Raw genomic sequence first — 21,162 nt, 5'->3', positions numbered from 1 at the left:
TTTTAGGATTCCAAAAAAGATTGCTTAAGCTCCATCTAAATGGGCTAATATCTGCTTTGTTCACTCTAAAGAGTCTCGTTTCTTCAATACTCATAAAGGTCAGAGGAAATTGATTCAAAGCTTGATACCAACAAAAATATCACAGTTAATTAATTTTTTAAATATGCTCTTTATTATGGAGGTAGGTGAGGTTAGTTAACCCAATGACTAACCACAAGTTAGCACCATAAATGGTTTTCAGAGCATCAACCGTTCCCTACTAATGAACTGATACTCTATATTCAAATGAAAAATTATATCAAAAGCATAAGTCATTGGCATCGTAATATTGTGGGTTCATGAAAAATATTTGTACACGGAAGAACAAAATTAATAACGAAAAAACTAACATGATGACACAAAGAATACCCAGAAGTGAACAGAAAAGATAAGGCATTATTTTCTAGCATAACATTATGTCAAAGACACCGCTCGGCAGGATGCATTGATAATGACAATAATCCCAGAAAAACATTTCAACAAATTAAGATAGCTCTTCACTCAAAGCGATTGCCGACCGTTGTTAGAAAAAACTATTACAGATAAACAGTTCTATGATATCTGTAGTGTATTAAAAAGAGTGGTGAGATAGGCGGAGTACTTGATATTAATAAAAACAGTCGAACCCTGCACGTTTATCTTGATAAAAGTTATTTTATGAAAAAATATGTTTTAGTACAGTTAGTTTAACGAAATAATAATTGAATAGTTTAATAAAAGTTCCCAAATTACCAAATTATAAACATCTGGAAATTACAGGGATAAGACAGTACCTTACCAGATGAGGACGGACAGATTACAACAATAAATCCGATGGTTAAATAAGCTAAATCACAACTTTGTAAAATCTATTTATTAACTTATAATATAAACAAATAAAAGTGGTTTAAATATTCTGACTACTGTTCTCGTTGGATGTCAACACTATTAAGCACACTCCATGAGTGTTTATGCTCTATTAAATACTAATCCTATTGTATACAAAAACTATAATTAATTATATTCATGGTCGTTAGAGTTAAATCAATACACAAATAAGGGTAAGTAATTTGATAAGTTAATGGAAATTCAAGTGTCTAAGAGACATATGGAACCGCTCAAGTAAGACGTTGAGGACGATCAGTTTACAATAAATCTTGATGAATACAAAAGTAAATAGAAGTTAAATATGTAGATTCATGATTCTTCACACTCAGATTATTATTATTAAACTTAGTAGTTTACAGATCTTAAATTTCGATGAAAAAATTAATTTATCAATTGGTTAAATGGCATAAGCAAATTTAAGATTAGGTCCATTCCAGAATGTGTTATTTATAAGAATATTCATAACTAAGCTTTTTTAGTTAAGTCGAAATGAGATTTCTCTCAAATAACTATTTGATCCTGTAGTATATAATAATAAAAGCTACCTTGGGTGTTTGTATATACAAAAATTGGACATTTTGAAAATCACTGAGTAAAATGATATTTATATATATGTTACGGTGACACATCGAAATTTGGAAAATGTCGACTTACACCGGTAAATGTCGTCATTCACCATGCACTTATATTGAATGTTGAACATTTGGTTGGCCCTTTCAACTGAGCCTTTGCTGTGACCAGGCTTTCCATGGACTTAACATCTTTTAAAATAGCGCATATTTCGGATATTACTGAAGTCCCCACCATTATTTAATTGCAATATTACTAGAGCATAAGAATGTTGAAAATATTGGAAGAATGTAATAAGCTACTTCTTCCGCTTTCTTACTTTTCAAAGGTGGTAGCTGCACAAACTTAATTAAATGATTTTGATACACCATTAGGAACTTCTATTCGCCATCTCTGTTTGACCCCAAATACGTGAGATCAACTGTTCATCTAGCACTGTTTGCATAAATTTGAATGAAACATTACAAATTTGTATGCAATATTTTTGTATTTATTTTGCAACTTTTCAATAATACGTATTCTAACTCCGTGGCCTTGTCTTATATGAGTTCTATATAGTATAGTGGAGAATTCCTCATTGGTAACACGATACTGTGTATTCGTTTCTGTTGATTTTAAGCAGTTTTGGTTTTCTTTATACGCGAAACTAAAAATTTAGGATAAGCATTTGTTGTTCTATTACAGGTTTCATTCTTTTCAATCCCATTTTTTCAAATAATATCGATTTGCATGGGTACATGGAGATCAGAGAAAAAAGATGGGTGAGCACAGTTGTACTTTTTTTACATACCTTGTTGTTTTAGAATTTCTTCAGTTGTCAAATCAAAACCTGGTGCTTTGTTGTGATATACGTCAATTTTTTATGTCATATAGTAGTTCTCCAGGTTTGAGTAAATTAATACGCTGTAAATTATGGTTGATATTTCCACCAAAGTTATTGTTGCCATTTGTTGGATTTAGTCCACAAGATATTTAGCAAATAGCTTTTTCTCTCTTATCTTCACCCAAGCTCTCATTCATTTCTGATCAGAAGTATTGGTATTGACTTCTGATTTTTTCAGAGGGAATACTCTGTTTCTTTTTTAGCTATAAGGTTTTGTAAGTGAGAGCTGACTGATTCATGTCAAATATTTATGATTCACTCTTTCCATTTTTTGTATTTTATTAATATAATTCCTCCGTAAATCTTGTCATCTAGATTTTTTCCAATTTGTAATATAAATATTTATTGTACAATGTTATATTTTCATGATTTATAGAAGCAACTGGAATTAGTTTATATTTGAGAAAGAAAAGTTCGAGTGCTTGAACAATTTTTCTTATTTCCATATTTAGAATTTAACAATGATTTTTTTTTATTTTAAATAAAATTATTTGACGGATATTATTATTAAGACTGATAAACTAAATTCAGTACTCATAATTTAACTGAAGTAGTTCTATATGGGACTACTTAGGTTTAAATAATTGATTACCCAAATTTCATCGTGTACATTATCATTATTGTAATCTGCTTTTTATATCAATACTATAAATTAAACTAACTCGAATATTTTGTTCCTTTTGAATCTTCAGCTCAAGCCCATATCATCCAGGAGATGAATGGCTTCGACGTGAGTTGCTGTTTCCTACCAAGGAACTTGGTCTAAATTTGTCAACACTTCTTGTTCTACTTGTTGTAGGCCTTGAGCTCAAGCTTTCTTTTATGTAAGGATAAAAGCACTTATTGTTTCTCCTAGACGCCTCTAGTGTTTTTGACGTTTCAGATATTTTGTCGTATTGTATTCGAGTATAATTTAGGCTAATGAAAAAATGTTGGTTACTTATCAATTTCGTTTTGGTCGTTATCCTTGGGCAAAACTGCACTGTCTTATGCACAAGTGAAGTAGTGTACTTTTATAGTTCACGGCTTAGTACTTTATTAATGCACAACATTTTGTCACTCCTGTCCTAATGTCTTTTGGTTCTTAGTAAGCATTTTCTCACTTTTATACTGTATACTTTATTAGAGAAAACAATACTGTCTATTGGAGTTTTGGTTAGACTACAATAATAAGGCTAATATCTCCTGTATTGTTTACTAAATGTGCATAACTATTTCAATTTTGGGAATTTTTAATGATATAAAATCTGAAAGGAACAATATGATGTACCTAATAGTTGAAATGAACCTGATTTCTTTTTTGAATAGACACTATTAATATTGACATCGCATCGTTTTGATCCGTGCTGATGTAAGCGTTCATTGGCAGACCTCCCAGTCGAAAAAAAAATTGCACAAAACAATAGACAGTCTGACAAGTTTACGATCAAATTAGCAGGAGAGACAAAAACCCGTTCTCTTGATGAAAATATTTTCGAGATTTAATCTTGTGAATGGAAAAGGTAGGTCGGGTTACTCGAAAGAAGGATCGTCTCCGTAAAATAGAAACAAATGGTTAATTTTTTAACATTTATAAGTAGGATATAATAATTCAATAAGTACAGAAGAATTTGAAAAAAAAACTAGTCTTGGTATAAATGAGGTAGTGTTTAACGCACATAAGTGAATAGTGACATTATAAAAATTTTATGGCTCATCCCTTTACCATAAGATCATTAATTATATTCCAGCATTCAAATATTTTTAAGAACAACAAAAATATAAAGTATATCAACTAGTTGGATAATCGGACGACGTGAAGTTAAGCACTACACCAACACTCACGATTACACTGTCTGACGCGCGTTTCGACGCGAAGTTATCGTCTTCAGAGACTAATGGTAAACGAAATCTAATGACGTGATTTACCTGTTTTATACTAAATTATCCCACCAATAACCTAAGTTTAGAATAAACCGTAGTAGTTACCGGAAAGACAGCGATTAAAAAAAATTTAACTTCGCAAGAAAAGTTTTTCCACATTATTTGAATCAATTAATGTATCATTAGCAATGTTATCAATGTTAATTGTTTGAAATAGAATTGAATGATGGTATTTCTTAATTGAGCACAAATTAAAAGAAATAACAAAAGCATTTTGAAAACATGGCTAAATCGTATTGTACAAAGATCCTCGTTCGGTGAAAAACTATAATGAAATTTTGGGCTTGTTACAACTTATTGGAGGTAATTCCGGGCAGAAGAAATTTTTAAAAAGTTTCAGGATGCATTAAAGGTGGGCAGAAATGTCTCGCGATGTCGCTTCCTTTGTTAAAAATTATCGAAAATGTCAGTTGAATATAATACACCAAGAACCCATGGGGATAACGAATATCCCACAGAAAGCATTCGATATTACTTCAAAATATGTAATTGCCACTTTGCCTAGAATTATTGTTGGTGACGTTTATATATGGTGCTACGAAGGGCATTAGGATATATATGGGTACTGGAGTACAAAAACGAAGTATTTATGCACTGAGCAGAACTCAGAAATCAAACACAAAGTTTCTACTGCTTATCACAGACAAACTATTAGCGCTGTTAAACGGGTGAAGGTACGTCAACAAAACTTAAATGGACTGAGATGATTGGGTTCGATATTACACTTCTTGCTACAATACTACATCCATCATTTACCATGAATTTGCGCCATTCGAGCTAGTATTCGGTGAAAATTTTTGACAACAGTGAGATATTTTCCAATCAAATGGTAAACTCACAAGTAAAATGAAGACTACAGTGCGAATTTCTCGCAGCATCCAAAGAAAAACGTAAAGTTGAGTATGATAAAATTCTCGAGGATGCTCTTTATGATGACCGATAAATTGTATTTAGGTTCAAAATGAGTTTTTTACAAATGTGAACGTAAGAAGTTATTGTGATTGTGATCTTGCCATGTAATGAGATATTAAGAAAATGTCGTAGAGGCATCTCACCTTATTGTTTGCATGTCAATATTATATATTTTTCTGTTGGACGTATCTTATGTATTTGCCGCGAGTAATACGATGTGTTATCTATAACGATTACTGACCTGGTGGAATATTGGCTACAAGCAAATAAATAATTTTGTTGTGATATCTTCAATACAAGCAATCGCATTAAATTTTTTTTGCAGATAATTTTGCATTAAGTAGTAAGCTGTCCTTGACTCCAGCGTTTAGTAATATAATTCATTTCCTAAAATATTTACTATAGTATGGTCTTTAGGTAAACGATATGTGCTTATCAAGTTTTTTTAGTAAAACCTGAGCTTGTTATGTTTCCACGCTGGTATGAGTTTAGTCAATCAAATATATTAGAATCACTTCTTGGTTCTGGATGTGCTATCTGGCTGTGTCTAAGCTTCCTAGATTAGCTGGACCTAGATTTCATTTGGGAGACTTGCATAGTTGACAATGACCATTTAAGTCCATTTGGAGTTAATTGACGTGCGTGAAAGTGCAGAATTTTTAGTGTTTTACCAATTAAACCCGCGAATCTCACAGTGGCTTATCAAACATAAAGAGTGATGATTAATCTTTTTTTACGTTGATAAATTCTTGTGCTTCGAATAGTTGCGGATACCCCCTGGGAATCACCTTTATTTTAAACAAAGATTAGAAATTCTTGAACCCCTTTCATATTTATTTTAATCGAGGCGTTTTCAGTAAAACCTTTAGTTTTACTAGTTTTAGTTTTAGCTTCTTCAGTTGATATATAGCTTCATTATTTGAGACTGTACTTGATAAAGCTACCTCAATATCTTCCTCAAATTCCGGTTTCTTATTTTCCAGTTTTCTCAAAAATTTTGCTATTTTTTCTTTCTGTACCTAAAAATAACCTAATCTAACTGGACGAACCTGACTGCAAAGAAGACGAGGACTTTGACCACACCTCATGTTTCAAATACACTATGTACTATGCGTTGAGTCACATAAATACATAAATTCACACTTACACATTATACACACGCAAATACACTTAAAATTTTACTTCCTTGTGTGCATTCTCGGCAGCTCTAAGAAATTTGCCAAATTGGAATTCAATATATCGAAAAGGAAGTAACAAATATTTTTTTGTTATTTTTTTCATGCTTATATGCGAAAAAGTAAGGACCGCAAATAATTGAAGCACTTAAAATTTCAATTTTTGACCTTTTGAACTTTCATACCTCGAGGTGTGGGCGTTATAGAATTTTTCAATTATTTTTTCGTGTTCCGCATATGCGAAAACATAATCTGGAAGCTTAGGGATGCTGGAATTTATTTATTATTTTTCGTATACTTCCAGGGATGGACTCTATCAGAAACCACTGTCCATAAGAGTCCTTATTAATCGTAATCAATAAACAAACTTACATTCTCCAACCGCTTATAGTGTATTTTAATATTTAGATTGATTTTTTCAATAAGGGTAGAACAATAACTGGAGATTACTATTCGACATTACTGACTACTCTACGGGAAAAAATTAAAGAGAAAAGACGCGGAAAGCTATCCAAAGGTGTTTTGTTTTTGCAGGACAAAGCCCCTACACACAAATCTCATGTTGCCATACAAAAAATTCGTAATTTAGGGTTTGAATTACTAGAACACCCCCTTTATTCTCCAGATTTGGCTCCGTCCGATTATCATCTCTTTCATCAACTGGAAAAAAGTTTAAAAGGTCGTAAATTTTCTTCCAACGACGAGGTAATAAAAGCTGTGGAGGTCTGGTTTGCAGAAGAAACATTTTTTTAAAGGTATAGAGATGTTGCAGGTTCGATGTAATAAATATATTCAATTAAGAGGATAATATGTTCAGTAATAAAATATTTTGACATTGAAATTTTGTTTGGTTCTATGGTAGGTCAATATATCCTCGTATTTCAACTACTCTTTGTTTTAACGTGAGGTTGGAATAAGGTAGAGTTCAATTTACTACCTGAGAGTTAGCGCGGGGGGAGACGTTTCCAAAAGCCGGCACTGTATATCATTAAAATATTCTCTATAATTTTATTTACAAACCAGCAATAGCCATTTTTTTAATTCCCAATTGAACTGTTTATAAAAGAACGGAAAGCGCATCACTAAATAAAAAACGCTTTTGAGTTACCGTTTAAAAACAAAACTTTTAAAATGCGTAAACCAAAAAGCATCTCATGAAATACATAAATATATATTTGCTAGGGAAAAACGGTACAGAGAACGCAAATATTTTTGAGTGAGGTAAACGAACATGAAACTTTTCACTCTCAGTGTTGCCGCTTTTAGGATTAAAATATATCGTTCTTCAAGTTCTTATACAAGTCTTACATATCGCGGGCGTCACGGCAAAACTTCGTTACTTACTTTAGATCTACTTTTCAATAGAGATATAAATGTCTTTTTGATTCCCTAAAAGACAATTCCATCATTTTTTTTTCTTTATGAACGTCTGCAGCTGGCTTAAGTTTATTGTTTTTCAACTACTTTTACCGAAAAAAGTTTTTCTATTTGAGTTATGAGTTGTTTTTTTAGGAAATGGGATTTTAAATGGATTATTGCAAAAATAACCAATAATTTGTTTTAATAAACAATAACTTCTTCTAGCAGGTAACTAATGGTTTAATTTCACCGATTGTCATCTTAATGGTGAACGTACTCAGAACGTGTTGTCCTAATAGTACTATTTGAGTTGTTACAGATAGTTGAAACGTGTTTCGCTGGTTTTCTGCATTCAACCGTGGTAGTAGTAGCACTTCGCTACAAGGTTAATTTCTTGAAGCTCTTCCAACATCGGCCGTTGTGGCAGAAAACGTCGCTACTGTGAGTAAATCGATATTGCAAGATTGCCATGTGACATACCCTGAGATAGAAGCATACTTGTTCATTATTTACACTCGCATACATTCAATATTGCATGAACACTTGCATTCAATCGCGGTGCTTTAAAAGACGTCTATAAGATCTAATCTATAAGGTCTATAACAATCGACTGTATGAGTCTTTCAAGAAGAGCCATATCCAACAAAAGTTTTTCGCACACAAAGCATTACCTTCCCAAAAGAGCAATGAAGAACGGCCAATTCTGATACACCAGCATATGATCGCCAGAATAATCCAAAAAAATCAGGGAAACCACGACAATGCGAGCTCTCAAACATCAGTTCAAATAAAAACGTTTTTGAACGGTCAAAATATCGAATTCTTCATTGGGCACCTAATGATTTGTCCTTCTTATTCCCGTAGATCAAGAATAAATTGCGAGATCAACCCAACACCTGAAGAAGCGGTTGATGCATTTAAATCACATCTTTTGAACGTACCTCAATCAGAATAAAACAAATGCTTCGATATAAATTGTGTACAAATTGTGGTCACTATCTCCTAGCTACAGTTTTATACACTTTGTATAGTTAAATGAGTTAACTTCATCTTTTGCTGACTTCTTGAAACAATACAATAAATCATTACAACTTAGCTTTTATTCATAATTCATAACAGTTTTATATCTAATGTCCACTGTATTAATGAAAATTTTCTGTTGTTCAAAAACATGACAAAGCTCCTTCTGTTTGTTTTTTTGCAGTCTGGTCTTAAGTCATTTTAAAAAATCGTCTTGGAGCTGTCGCATCCTTTGTGGGCCAAGCTGTTGCAATATCCATTATTATTTGAAATATATATTTCACAACTATAATCTATTATATTCGCATTTTCTAGTGATTCAATAAAAATGTAAATCAGATTGATCTTACTGACCTTTCTATCATTATTCTTTATCTGGATTTCAGTGGGTGTATACGGAAATTATCATTTTTTTCGTTTAAGAGAAATTAAGAGATTAATCGGTATTTTCCATCACAGAAGCTTGTAACTAATCGAAGTTTCATATCAGAACCAGGTCCCTTATCTGAAAAACTCACCAAATTGAGTAATGAATGATGCTTCCCGATATTGTACAACAGGAGGATAACCATCGAATTTACCACACCTCTTTTGCCCAAGATTTCAACATTTTTAATACCAAATACTAGATGTACGGAACATTTTTTACGAATTCGAAATAACAAATAAAGCTCTTTAATCAGAGCTGTTCCTTAATGGTTCCGTACCAAGTGAGGCCGCTAAAGTAGGAGGTTTTACAATAGATATTTGAACTATAAGGAAGGTAAGTAAAATTCAAGTCAAGTCAAGAACGATTTTGACAATAAAGTTCGAGACTAGTGAATATACTTACAACCCGTGAAGTATAAAAGATTTATATTCCACTTTGCAGATTATATTCTCGGATTTTTTTCAATTCCATTCTATACTTTTTGCATTAGAATGTGTATAAGATTAAGAAGCTCTTTCCCCTCAACCTCGTCCTCATCCTTAAATCCTATTTAACTGACCGCCAAGTCCTTGTTAAATGCCAACATAAACACCCCGAAGATCCATCCCATGATAGCTGAAGTTCCACAGGAAAGTGTACTTGGTCCTACGTCGGACTTCTAACAACGCCTTAAGGGCCACATTTGCGACGATACTGCATTTGTATCTTCGCACGAAGACTCTGAAATAGCATCCCAGCTTTTACAATCAAACCAATAGTTCACAAGTATAGCTAAAATTGTGGAAAATAGAAGTCAATGAAACAAAATCGGTGAGTTTAAGTTAAGGAAATACCACAACGGGAAGACGTAAAATACCTCGAAATTCATTTGGACCGAAGAATACCGTGGAAAAAAACTCATCTTCATTATAAAGAAACAACTTGGTTTCAAGCTGCATAAACTCTACTGTATTATAGGACGATACTCCAAGCTAGCTCTTGAGGTCAAGGTTATTCTCAAACCAATCAGGTCATACGGAGTGAAACTCTAGGGCTCGGCATCAAATTCGAATATAGAAATTATCGAAATTTTTGAAGCAAAAAGTCTTAGAAGAAACACCGGTGCTCTTTGGTTTGTGCCTAATAGAGCTATCGCTCGTGATCTAAATGTTAATTTGGTTGAAAAAGGAATCAAAAACTAAGTGAAAACTACACTAATAGGTTTAAAAGGCATCCAAACAGATTTGCTAAAAACCTAGTGTCCCAACGTATTATAAGACGTAGACTCAAACGATATACTCCATACGACTTAGTTAATAATTTTTAAAATATTGATTTTAATATTTAAATTTTTGAATTTCAAACCTTCCGCCTTTCAAAGATTTTATCAATATTCTTATTCTTTCATCCTGTTAAAACTTGTCTTGTCCCTAGTTCTTAAGTAGTTGCGTTATAACTATGGTTCAATAGGAAATAACCACTGGATTATTATTCCTACTTGTCTATTTAATCAGTATTCAAAATATTTTTTATTGCTCTATTGTGAACTGATTGTAAGGAAAAAAAATTGTGGGCTGTCAGTTTATTTTCAACAATCGAAAAAAATTGGAATTTTTCATTTCTACAAAAATCAAATGGGTATAGAAGAATCAGCAATTATTACTTTTTGTCACCGCTACCAGCAAAATCAAGGAAAAAGTATAAATCAATATGTATCAATACTTTTGGCTTCTGGTGTAGTTTTCAACAGGGTTATTGTGTAAAGATTCCACACGTTTAATAATGAGAAAAAATATCCAGCATTAATGTAAATGATGTTCATAATTGTAATAATCATATTACTAAATATTACTCAATTTTTGTAAATCCTTTGACGTTGTTAATAAATTAAAAAATTAAGGGTATTGTAGTTGAAACTTAATCATTATAGGGAGTTGTTAAGTAAAGAAAATAAGTAAGCTTACAGACCGTCCTCAAGAGCAATCGATATCTTCTTGATAATGGTAACTTACGTTCTTCTGCACAGAGTCAATATTGTTTACAATATAAGACGGAGAAAACATGTTATCCTCCAATCTATTGGGAGATTTCGAAGCTGACTGTTTCAGAATTCGCGATTGGAAGCTTTGCCATGACGCCCGCCTTATAACCTAGACGACAAATCCACATAGATGTAAATCTTCTACAAATCCTGTTACCATATCCTTCGAATTGTCAAAACAGTACCAGATCCATGATAATTGCTTTATTATATAAATACAATAATTTCTAGTTTCTTAGACATTTTAATATGTTTATGTTTCTTAATGTTCTTGATTTAGAACTTTTCTGATTTGAAATTAGTTTCCTCCATAATTTCTCAAAGACAGATAAAATTTGACGTTTCTACTCCTTTTACTCTTCATCAAAATATTTTGATGAAGACTAGAAGAAGTCGAAACGTCAAATTTTCATCTGTATTTAAAAAATTATAAAAGAAATTAATTTTAAATCAGAAGAGACTTAAAATAAAGAACATTTAGAAAAATAAAATATAAACTATGGAGAAAGAACAACAACTAAGTGAACAAGTACTCATTTTACAATACCATAACTTATTGGGAGAAATTTTTATTTCAAAATACTCTTCGTTCCAAATAGTTGTTAATTCTAATTATTGGTGAACTTTCAGTGAAAACGTAACATTAACCCTCCTTTTATGTTTTGTTTTTTCTAGCATATAAGTCATAAAATGTTGATGAATACACATATGCACATTAGCAATGTACCGTTGTGTTTTTCTTTCAACTTTATGTGAGTAATTCAGTGTAATTTCGTTCATAGTGATGCCGCACTTGATTTTTTTTTTCTTCATGACTAAGCAAGCTTTCTGACGGAAATAGCCTTACCTACCTTATTCTATGTAATTTAATTGAGTGATTAAATACTCGAAACAATCAATATTTACTTTGGCATCTTCCAGATGCAAATGATAGAGATACTGATGTATAATAATAAACGTAGTTTCATTATAATGGTGTAGAATACGGTGACCATAAGTATGTTCCAGCAACAAAGTCAAAATTCAGATAACAACAGTTATTCTGTCGGAGAAGACTCAGATCACTTTCCTTTGGAAAGCTCATTTCCTGGAGTGGTTTAAGCAAACTAGAATTTTAATATTTTTCAAATAGGTTTGAAGCTTCTTGATATTTAATAATAGGTTCTGTCAGTTAGGATTATGGATGTAAATCTCAACAAGAGAAGGAAAATATTTTCTCTTTAACTCGGTAAATGCACAATAATGGTGAGGCCCTCATGTCAACAAGTACGTGAAAAATTGAGGACGAAATGTTACAGGTAAATATAGAAAGACGTTTCTGGTAATTTATGAAGAAATATAGGTGAGACTATAAGTAGATGTTTGAGAAGTCTACTGTTGTTTCATACCCTAGATTTTCCCTAGATGAAAAAAGTTATAACTCGAAATATATTTTGACCTCGACGTACACTGCATTTGGTTTATTCGATTCTATTCAATAAATTATGGCTGGCTGTGAAAAAATAATCCGGCATTTCCTAAACGCTGAAAATGGATTGTTATTGCTGGTATTTATTTTAAAAATGTATTAAACTCAATGGTAATATTGACAGAGATTCACCCCATGAGAAAATGACATTATTTGTCAATTTTTAGATTTCAATTTTTCAATTCATTATCAGGAATATATATTATTTTATATAGCTTGTTCACATATTCCAAAATGAAATTTCAATACATATTTAATCACGAAAACGGGGTGATGTTACTATTTTTGTTATCAGATTTGCAGATATGTTGCAAATAATCTCATACGGAGGAATAAGAGATCTACGGCAGCCCCATTCATCTCCTAAATGAATATTTTACTTATTTTTATTTTAGTGAGTTTTGTAAACATCTTCTGAAGTCATTAAGGGAATTTTTTATCAACCGGAATAAATTATACTCCGACGGGACATAGTCAGGACTATATGATGGATACATTAAAACTTTCGAACTCTCTAAACGTGTGATTAGTCTATGAACATATATAAGGTCTAGCGTTTTCTTATTGGAAAATAACGATTTTCCTATTGATCACATCATATCATTTCAATCAGGTTTTGATTGGAGTCGAATCAATAGTTTGGCGTTTATACTGTTTTTGAGGCTATATCGTACATTATTGCCGTACGTGATGTGAATGTCATCGCCTGCATTTATTCGATTAAAAAATGTTTAACAGAAATTCAAAAAAAGAAACTCAGACGTTTGAAATATTTTACATCAATTTATGAGGAATTCAGCTTTCGAACTTCTATTGGTATCCAGTCTACATTGATTTTTTTGAGAGTTCCAAAGTTTTTTCAAGGACTAGTCATCCAGTCATCTTTAATATCGAAGTTTCCGGAACAGAAGAAATCAACCAATTCCTCCAAGTGTCTCCGAAGTAAAAAGCCAAAATGTGATGTAAGTGGGGCTCTCGCATCTCCATTTTGAAACAGAGCAATTTTTTGAATTAATAAATGACTAACGCTACTCTAGAATGTTTTATATACTTTTGTCTATTAAAATTATCTTCACTTCTGTGATGTGGTTCCCCTGTTTGATACGATAGCAATGACGATTAATTATATTGGGCTTTTTCACTGCTGTAACACAAAAATAATTGAGCACAAAAATTTTTAGTAGCATTATTCCATCCTTTCCAATAACTTTCTCAATGACGAGATCAATGGAAGAAGCATGGGAGAAGTTTTCCTTACAGATTGATTGTTGAAATTAGCATTAGAAAAGAGTTGAATATTCATTTATGTTTTTTGAGTAGAAGTTTCACAATATTTAGTGTTTCTCTGAATTTTAGAGCTGTTATAACTAATCATAAAAAATAGGTTGTGATGGAATTAACATTGGCAACACTGGATGACTACGCATCTACTCATTTAGATAACACAGGTGCTTCAACTGAAAACTCATTTTTAATTACTGGTAGGCACTTAAAAAAATACCGGAGATGAATCACTTTCAAAGCAAGGACCGCGCCGGCATGTCGAGAATAAATTTAATTGCCAAAACTAATTTGCAAAATGTTGCAGTTTGGGATACAAAAAAATACGTATCAATAAAAGCTGTATGATGACTATATATATACGTTTTTCTAAAAAAATTGCATTCTTTTTTAGAAATATTTGATAAATAATTATAGTGGAATAATAATTTGGAACGAGGGATTTTTTTGCTGGTGTCTTTCTGGCAACATTGTTTTTGACACATCACGCCTGAATTGTGTCATTTTCAAACTTGTTCAGTTTGGTCTATAATTTAATCATGCAGCTTTAAACCTTTACAAGGTTACAAGAAGCTGTTGTTAGGATATGTAGATTTATTAAAGATGACAATGTGAGGCATGAACCCCTTTTATATCAATAAAGCTTTATTACACTTGATGAAAATTCAATTCTATGCCTGTTTATTTTTTACTAATCTCAAAGCTTTCAAATTAATTTATAAATAATTTCAAACTAGAAATGGCAGCTTGAAAGTAATTTGGCTATGAGGATTTGAGTAATCATTTTGGACAGGGCTCTCCTGCCCAAATTAGTTTCTCAATTCCTGGAGTAGCAATCATTCGTAATGAGAAATTTCTCATTTTATGTTTCGTAACATTCTGCAACCAAATTCAAAACTATTATAATGTTCAGATTATTTGTTGTATCATTTTAAATACACGGCAAACTCAATTGAGGGGTGAAAGGGAATCGGGTAAAATCCTCTTCAGCCCTTCCCATCAGTCCGCCTTTATATAGGCTTCAGTAAACTATTTCCCTTATAAAATTTCAACATCATATTTTGAAACATGCTGCACTTGCTTCAAAAGCCCTTCTGATGTAGAGAAGAGATAAGAAAAAGCGGAAAAAGAAGGAATAAAACAAATCCCTTTTGTACGTAGTCCTGATTGAAATATTTCAAACCCGACGATGGCGACGAGACTTTTAAGAGTTGAAAAATATTTTTTTTCTTTGAGGCACGAATTTTTTGTTGCCTTCATTCTTCGCTGTTTTTGAAAGATGAGTGCAGAGGAACATCATGATAAGTCATCATCACTTAGATACATCACGTTTACGTCTGTTTGTTTTTTTTTATTTTCAAAACGAAATGGGCTTGTCAGTTCTACAATGGGGTTTCACTACTTTCATTTTTGCATGTTATGAATTAGGTTTGATGGTTCTTTATGAGAATTTTCTTTTCTTAAATATACTTTTCAACAGACAAACTTAGCTGACGTATTTAAAGTCCACTTAAGAAAATACAAATTTTTGAATAAAAATCAAACGTATTTTCTCCAAATGCATAATTCTGGGACTATATTTCATTGAATAGATTATGGAGGTTGTGGCTAATTCTTATCTCGATTGTATTACTAGTTACGCGACTATTAAAAAAACAAACAAGGTTGTCTACTACGTTCAGATACTTTAGTAATACCTAAAACACCTTTTTGTGTAGGGGCCTCCAATCAGTGGGAACTTGATAATACTATATCTTCAAAATCACTGGTATATTTTTAACTTTTTAGGTCACTTTTCTAGCTGAACGAGCCTATTAATTGATTCGAATTACACGTTTTTGATTTATTGTGAGCTGCAAGTAACCTTACTATTTTTTCACGGTTAAATAATCGTCACATATTGTCGTTTGTGTCGGATACTGAATTTGATCTTCAAACTGGATCCCTTTGAGGTTCAGTTGATCGAAAAATTGGAAGCAAATTTAATGTTAAGAAAATTTTCCGTAGATAAGATGTTCGAATGCTCTGGCAACTTTCATAATATTTTCTTCTTGGACGATGTCAACTTTCACTTAAATGGGAATGTCAAAAAAATATATGTAATTGCAGATTTTAGAATAAAGAATAAAGAAACTACTAAATTGGAACACCAAAGAACCTTAAATAGTTGAAAATTGATGTGTTGGGGGGAAAATGGATTTTTGGAAAATGTTCGCAGCAATTCAGTTCCCGTTAACTCAGGAGAATATATGAGGATGCTATGAGAGTTGTTTAGCTGAAAATGTATGTAAATATTATTTTGTAAATAAACGTGTCCCAGTTCTTAAGTGTTTTTTATTGTTAATTCAGGAAACTCGTAAATCGGAACTGGATGGAAGTGAATAACATAGAATACTGTGGATATTCTTTGTTGTAAATTTAAATGAACCGCGAAAATATATTAGTTCTGTCACCTACCATCCAGGGCACTGACATCGAAAATCCGCCATGTTGTTTCCACTGAATAACAACTAAGTTTGCATTTCTTCTTAGGGTATGATCTGTGGTGTTTATTATCAACTCTGTATATAGTGCTATTATCAAGTAGCCAAAACTACGAGACCAAATTTGAAAAGTTTATAATTCTAATGAAGCAATGGGAATATTTTATATCATGTAGGTTGGAAGTTAAAGCATTGAAAAATTACTTTCTTTAATATTCTAAACGCTTCGCTGGTAACTCTGTGAAAAATACTTTAATAGCTTTATCAAAACAAACACCATCTTCAAATCCTAACGATATAAACATCTTTTAAGCCCCTATTCATATGTATCTCCACTACTGACTGTAATAAAATACTATTTTTTATGATACTCACTCGCTTGAAAGCAGACAGAATGGCATGCTGGCTGTATTCATATTTTTTTTGAAAAAGGGATGAATAAGAAGTTGAAAATGCCCTCACGTTGGAGAAGTGATATTATTTACTTACTAAATAGTAGAGTATTTGTTGCACACAGTCGAGAATTTTATCTTTAATCTATAAGTCTATTTAGTATACGCGGTGAATTTATAATTAACAATTAATTCATGGAAGATATGAACTATAATTAGAGATATTTCTTTGAAAATTTTATTTGCCCTGAGAAATGATGATTAGAATTTGAGATGGGATTCAATAATTGTGGTGGAAATTTTGAATAAACAGATGGTAGAGTGGAGAATGTAGACCAAGAAAAACACAAATGAGATTGGCAGAGATCTTGGGACACATGTTAATGTGTCACAACGAAAATAGAAGATATCATAAGGCCTACTTCAGAAATAGTGGAATGCAGACTATACAGAGGAGGTCTGTAATTTGGAATAAATATAATACTTCTTAGCTTAAATCCGCCAAGGTGTTCTTGCCAACAATTATCATAATACTGTTCAGCCTCCAGGATATAAATAAAACTATGAATACGTTATCAAACTTTCCATAGATTTGAATTTACTTTTCAACCTAACCAAAATGTTTCTGCCAATCAAAAGAAGTTTACTACCAATCAATTCAAATGTGCATCGATATTATTTTGAAAATATTCGTTGGTTTGAAAGCGTTGTCCTTTTCCTCATGTCTTGAATTCTGGTAAAAGGTGGAATTGGCCGTGTGCTAAGTCAGGACTCTTAAATGGATGATCAAAAATATTCAATTGAAATTGTTATAAATTGGACGCATCGATCTTCTTTGCAAACGTTAAAAGTAAACAAAAATAAAATGGAAAAGCTAGAAACACCTTATGAATTAAATTAATAATGAAAATTAAACAAACTGAATTTATTATCGGACACGATTCTCCAAATTAATATTTATTGCTGAGAACAATGAAAAAAGTTCCAGCGACAAATAAATTTATTGAAAAAATAATAAATTCGCATCAACTGCGTATTCAAAAGAGCACAATGAATAAAAAGCAGTTATAAATTAAAAACCACTCAAATTTATAAATACGAAAGATAAGACTAGGACTTATCTATGGAAATCCGGGATGGTTGCGTCCCTCAAATAAATTCCCAGGTGTTAGAGTGGAGTTGGAATTGTTATTTGTGATGCACCTTTAGAACTGAGGCACTGCGGAAATAAAATAAAATGAGGAAAGAAACGGGAACACAGAAATAACTAAAGAAGGAACGAGTAGGTACAACAGATTTAATAAAACTAACTTTTAACCTATGAAAAGCTAAAGCTAACCCAACAGGAATCTGTTCTATTCTATTCGTTTTGTTCTCCAAATAAATGAAAAATACGAATTTACACGGAAACTATCACACAAAATTTGCTAATGATAAAAGAAAATTGATAAAGATAAATGGATTTTTTGAGTTTTATATAAAAAGCAGCGTTAAAAAGATATAGGGAATATAAAGAATAATATCGTAATAAATGCTGCTAAATTTACTTTGATTTTAACACTTTTGAAGAGTAGATAAGTAGAGGACGATTTAGGAACGAAACTGGAGTTATATCAAATTTCTTCAAAAACTCGAATGCTAGAATATATAAATCAGAGGTGACTACTGTGCAACAATACGTGAACAGAGGAATATTCGAAATGTTTGAAGTAAAACGTAACAACCCGCACGTTACAACATTTTCAAGTAACATTTCCATATATTTCTCCTGAACCTCACATTTTCCAATTTACTTATCTTCGGAATACTTTGAATAATAGTATATAATGATTACTTCTTGAGTACCTGATTTGTATTGAATTTCCATCATTGAGTTATAAACTCGTTTATATTCTGCATAAGAGTTGATAAAACAATTTGTAATGTGAAGAGACTTACGGGCTTCTAAGTTAAAAATCTCTTTTCAAAGAAATTTTTCTTTGATGGAGCGTAACAGCAAATTTAGTTCAAATGAACGCAAACATTTCGAACTTAATGGATATCACTCCTGAATATTAATGATAATTTCATTCTATCTTGCGACTGGGAAATAGTAACAAGGAACTTTTCCAGTTTTTCCGATTAAAAACAGCAAAATTGCGGGTATCTTCAAGTGGGTCATTGGGAATAATTTCAAGATATTTTTCTTGTTTACATTGAAATGGCACGAGTTTTTTCTAAATTTTTGAAGGAGCGTATCGTCAGAAATGGGTTTATATCGAATACTATTAAAATAAAGTTGAATTTATGCAATAACAAATTTTCAGGACAACAATTATCAGTAGAATAGATAAAGTCATTGATTCAACTGGATGTACAATATTAAATAAGAAATAAAGAAATCTCTTGGTATTGGTGAAGTAAACTCAGACAAAATCTGGTAATCCCATACTAATTGGAAAAATATCAGAATACCATCAAAAACCAAATATTTCTGATCAAAGATGCAGATCACAATGAATAGAAAAATATACTCGGAAATTTTTAGAAATCTTATTAAGGGGAAATTAAAAATTGAACAACCAAAAAAATAAGTGGGTTTACTGCTAGAATAATTGGGTGCAATACAATAGAGAAAGTCACATAGTTTTGATTGATCTACTAAAATCTTACGACCGCCTCCCAGGTGTCAAGACAGGTCTACTTATTCTCAATGCTCGTGTTTTGATGCTTTTAGAAAATGACTCGCTTTGTTTTGCAATTTGATTTTTGATTTCATGGCGCTGATCCAGAATTTATCTCCAGTTCAGGATTCCTATTGCTATCTTATTCCCTTTTTTGTTTTCTTTCCAATGATACTTGGACCTAATCGCCCTGGATATCGTGTAATCACTACTGCTGGATCATATTTGGCACTAATTCCTGTACCGACAACTTCTTCAAACAATTCCATCGGTAATAGTACTGAAACTGTCTCTTAGGTATCGTCTCTCCTCGTCCCACTTTTAGCAACCCAATTCGCTTTAGAGACCTCTACCACTTCATAGTGTCCACTTACCCAACATTATTGTTATTGTTTTTAAGGCGTCTGGCCATTGCGTAAATTTATCCTTAAAGGACATAACTTCCAGTTTTTATTCGTGTTAGTGTACGACTTTTGGATGTTCAGTTGCTTTAAAAACACACCGGTTCCTGTTCAATGTTTTATTGAGCCTGATAAATCGGCAAAAATACTGGCTGTTCTAGAAGCAAAGTGAATGACGAAGCAGAATAAAAAAAGGGTGGAGTGCATTGAGAGGATCCCAATAGAAGGGACACAATAAAAATATACTCCGATAAATATTAATAAGTTGAATTTAATATTCACAATAAACTTGTCTGAACATGTTTACTAAAAATTTATCTTGGGAACTATAAAATTGTAGAAGGCCACTATAATTTAAAACGAATTATTTACCTGAAAATTGAGATTAAATCAAACCAAACCGATAAATCCAACAAACAACGTTACAAATTAAAAGCAGTTGAATGATACATGTGTCTACAATGGTTCCTTTCTAAAACCGCGACACCGACGAACCATAGGCGGCCGGATTATATGTAATATGGTAAAAAGAATATGACGGACGGTATGCTGGCAATTAAGTATTTATATGTCGCATTAAAAAACCAAAAGTACATTCAATTACTATTATTCTTCAAACAGAAACGAAATTCTTAGTATTTTTTTATTTTAGGTCCGCTCGGACAACTTTTCACTGAGAAAATGTTTCCCATTATGTGTCTATTGTCTAAGTTTTGTGATAATTGACACTATAATTACTTGCAAAATTCTTACAAATTGATAATAATTAATTAATATTCAGCGTTATCTCACAGTAGCTTTTCTAGGTTATATTTATGAAATTATTTTGGACTACGTAAATAGTTTAGATTTTGTATACCAATATTTAATTAATACTTCACTCTATATAAAATAACTAAGTTCATAAATATATCTCGTCCGACAGGAGCGCCAAATTTTGAATTATAATTTACCGTATACAAGCGAAAAGTTTTTAAGCCTAGCTCCCATATGAGATGGTCATCCTCACCTCTACCCTCCATATCTATAAGGAAAACTTGATGGTTGAAGGTTTGTGAAGGGCCGAAACGTCATAAATATTGCTTATAAAAAACGATATTGGAGAAGAAAAGAGAAGAGAAGAAGAAGAGAAGAGAGAGAGAGAGAAGAGAAGAGAAGAGAAGAGAAGAGAAGAGAAGAGAAGAGAATAAGAGAAGAGGAAGAGAAGAGAAGAGAGAGAAGAGAAGAGGAAGAGAAGAGAAGAGAAGAGAGAGAGAGAAGAGAAGAGAAGAGAAGG

This window comes from Diorhabda carinulata, chromosome 10, assembly GCF_026250575.1.
Source record: "Diorhabda carinulata isolate Delta chromosome 10, icDioCari1.1, whole genome shotgun sequence".
NCBI lineage: Eukaryota > Metazoa > Arthropoda > Insecta > Coleoptera > Chrysomelidae > Diorhabda > Diorhabda carinulata.
The sequence above is the reverse complement of the archived record's forward strand: the minus strand, read 5'-3'. Positions refer to the sequence as shown.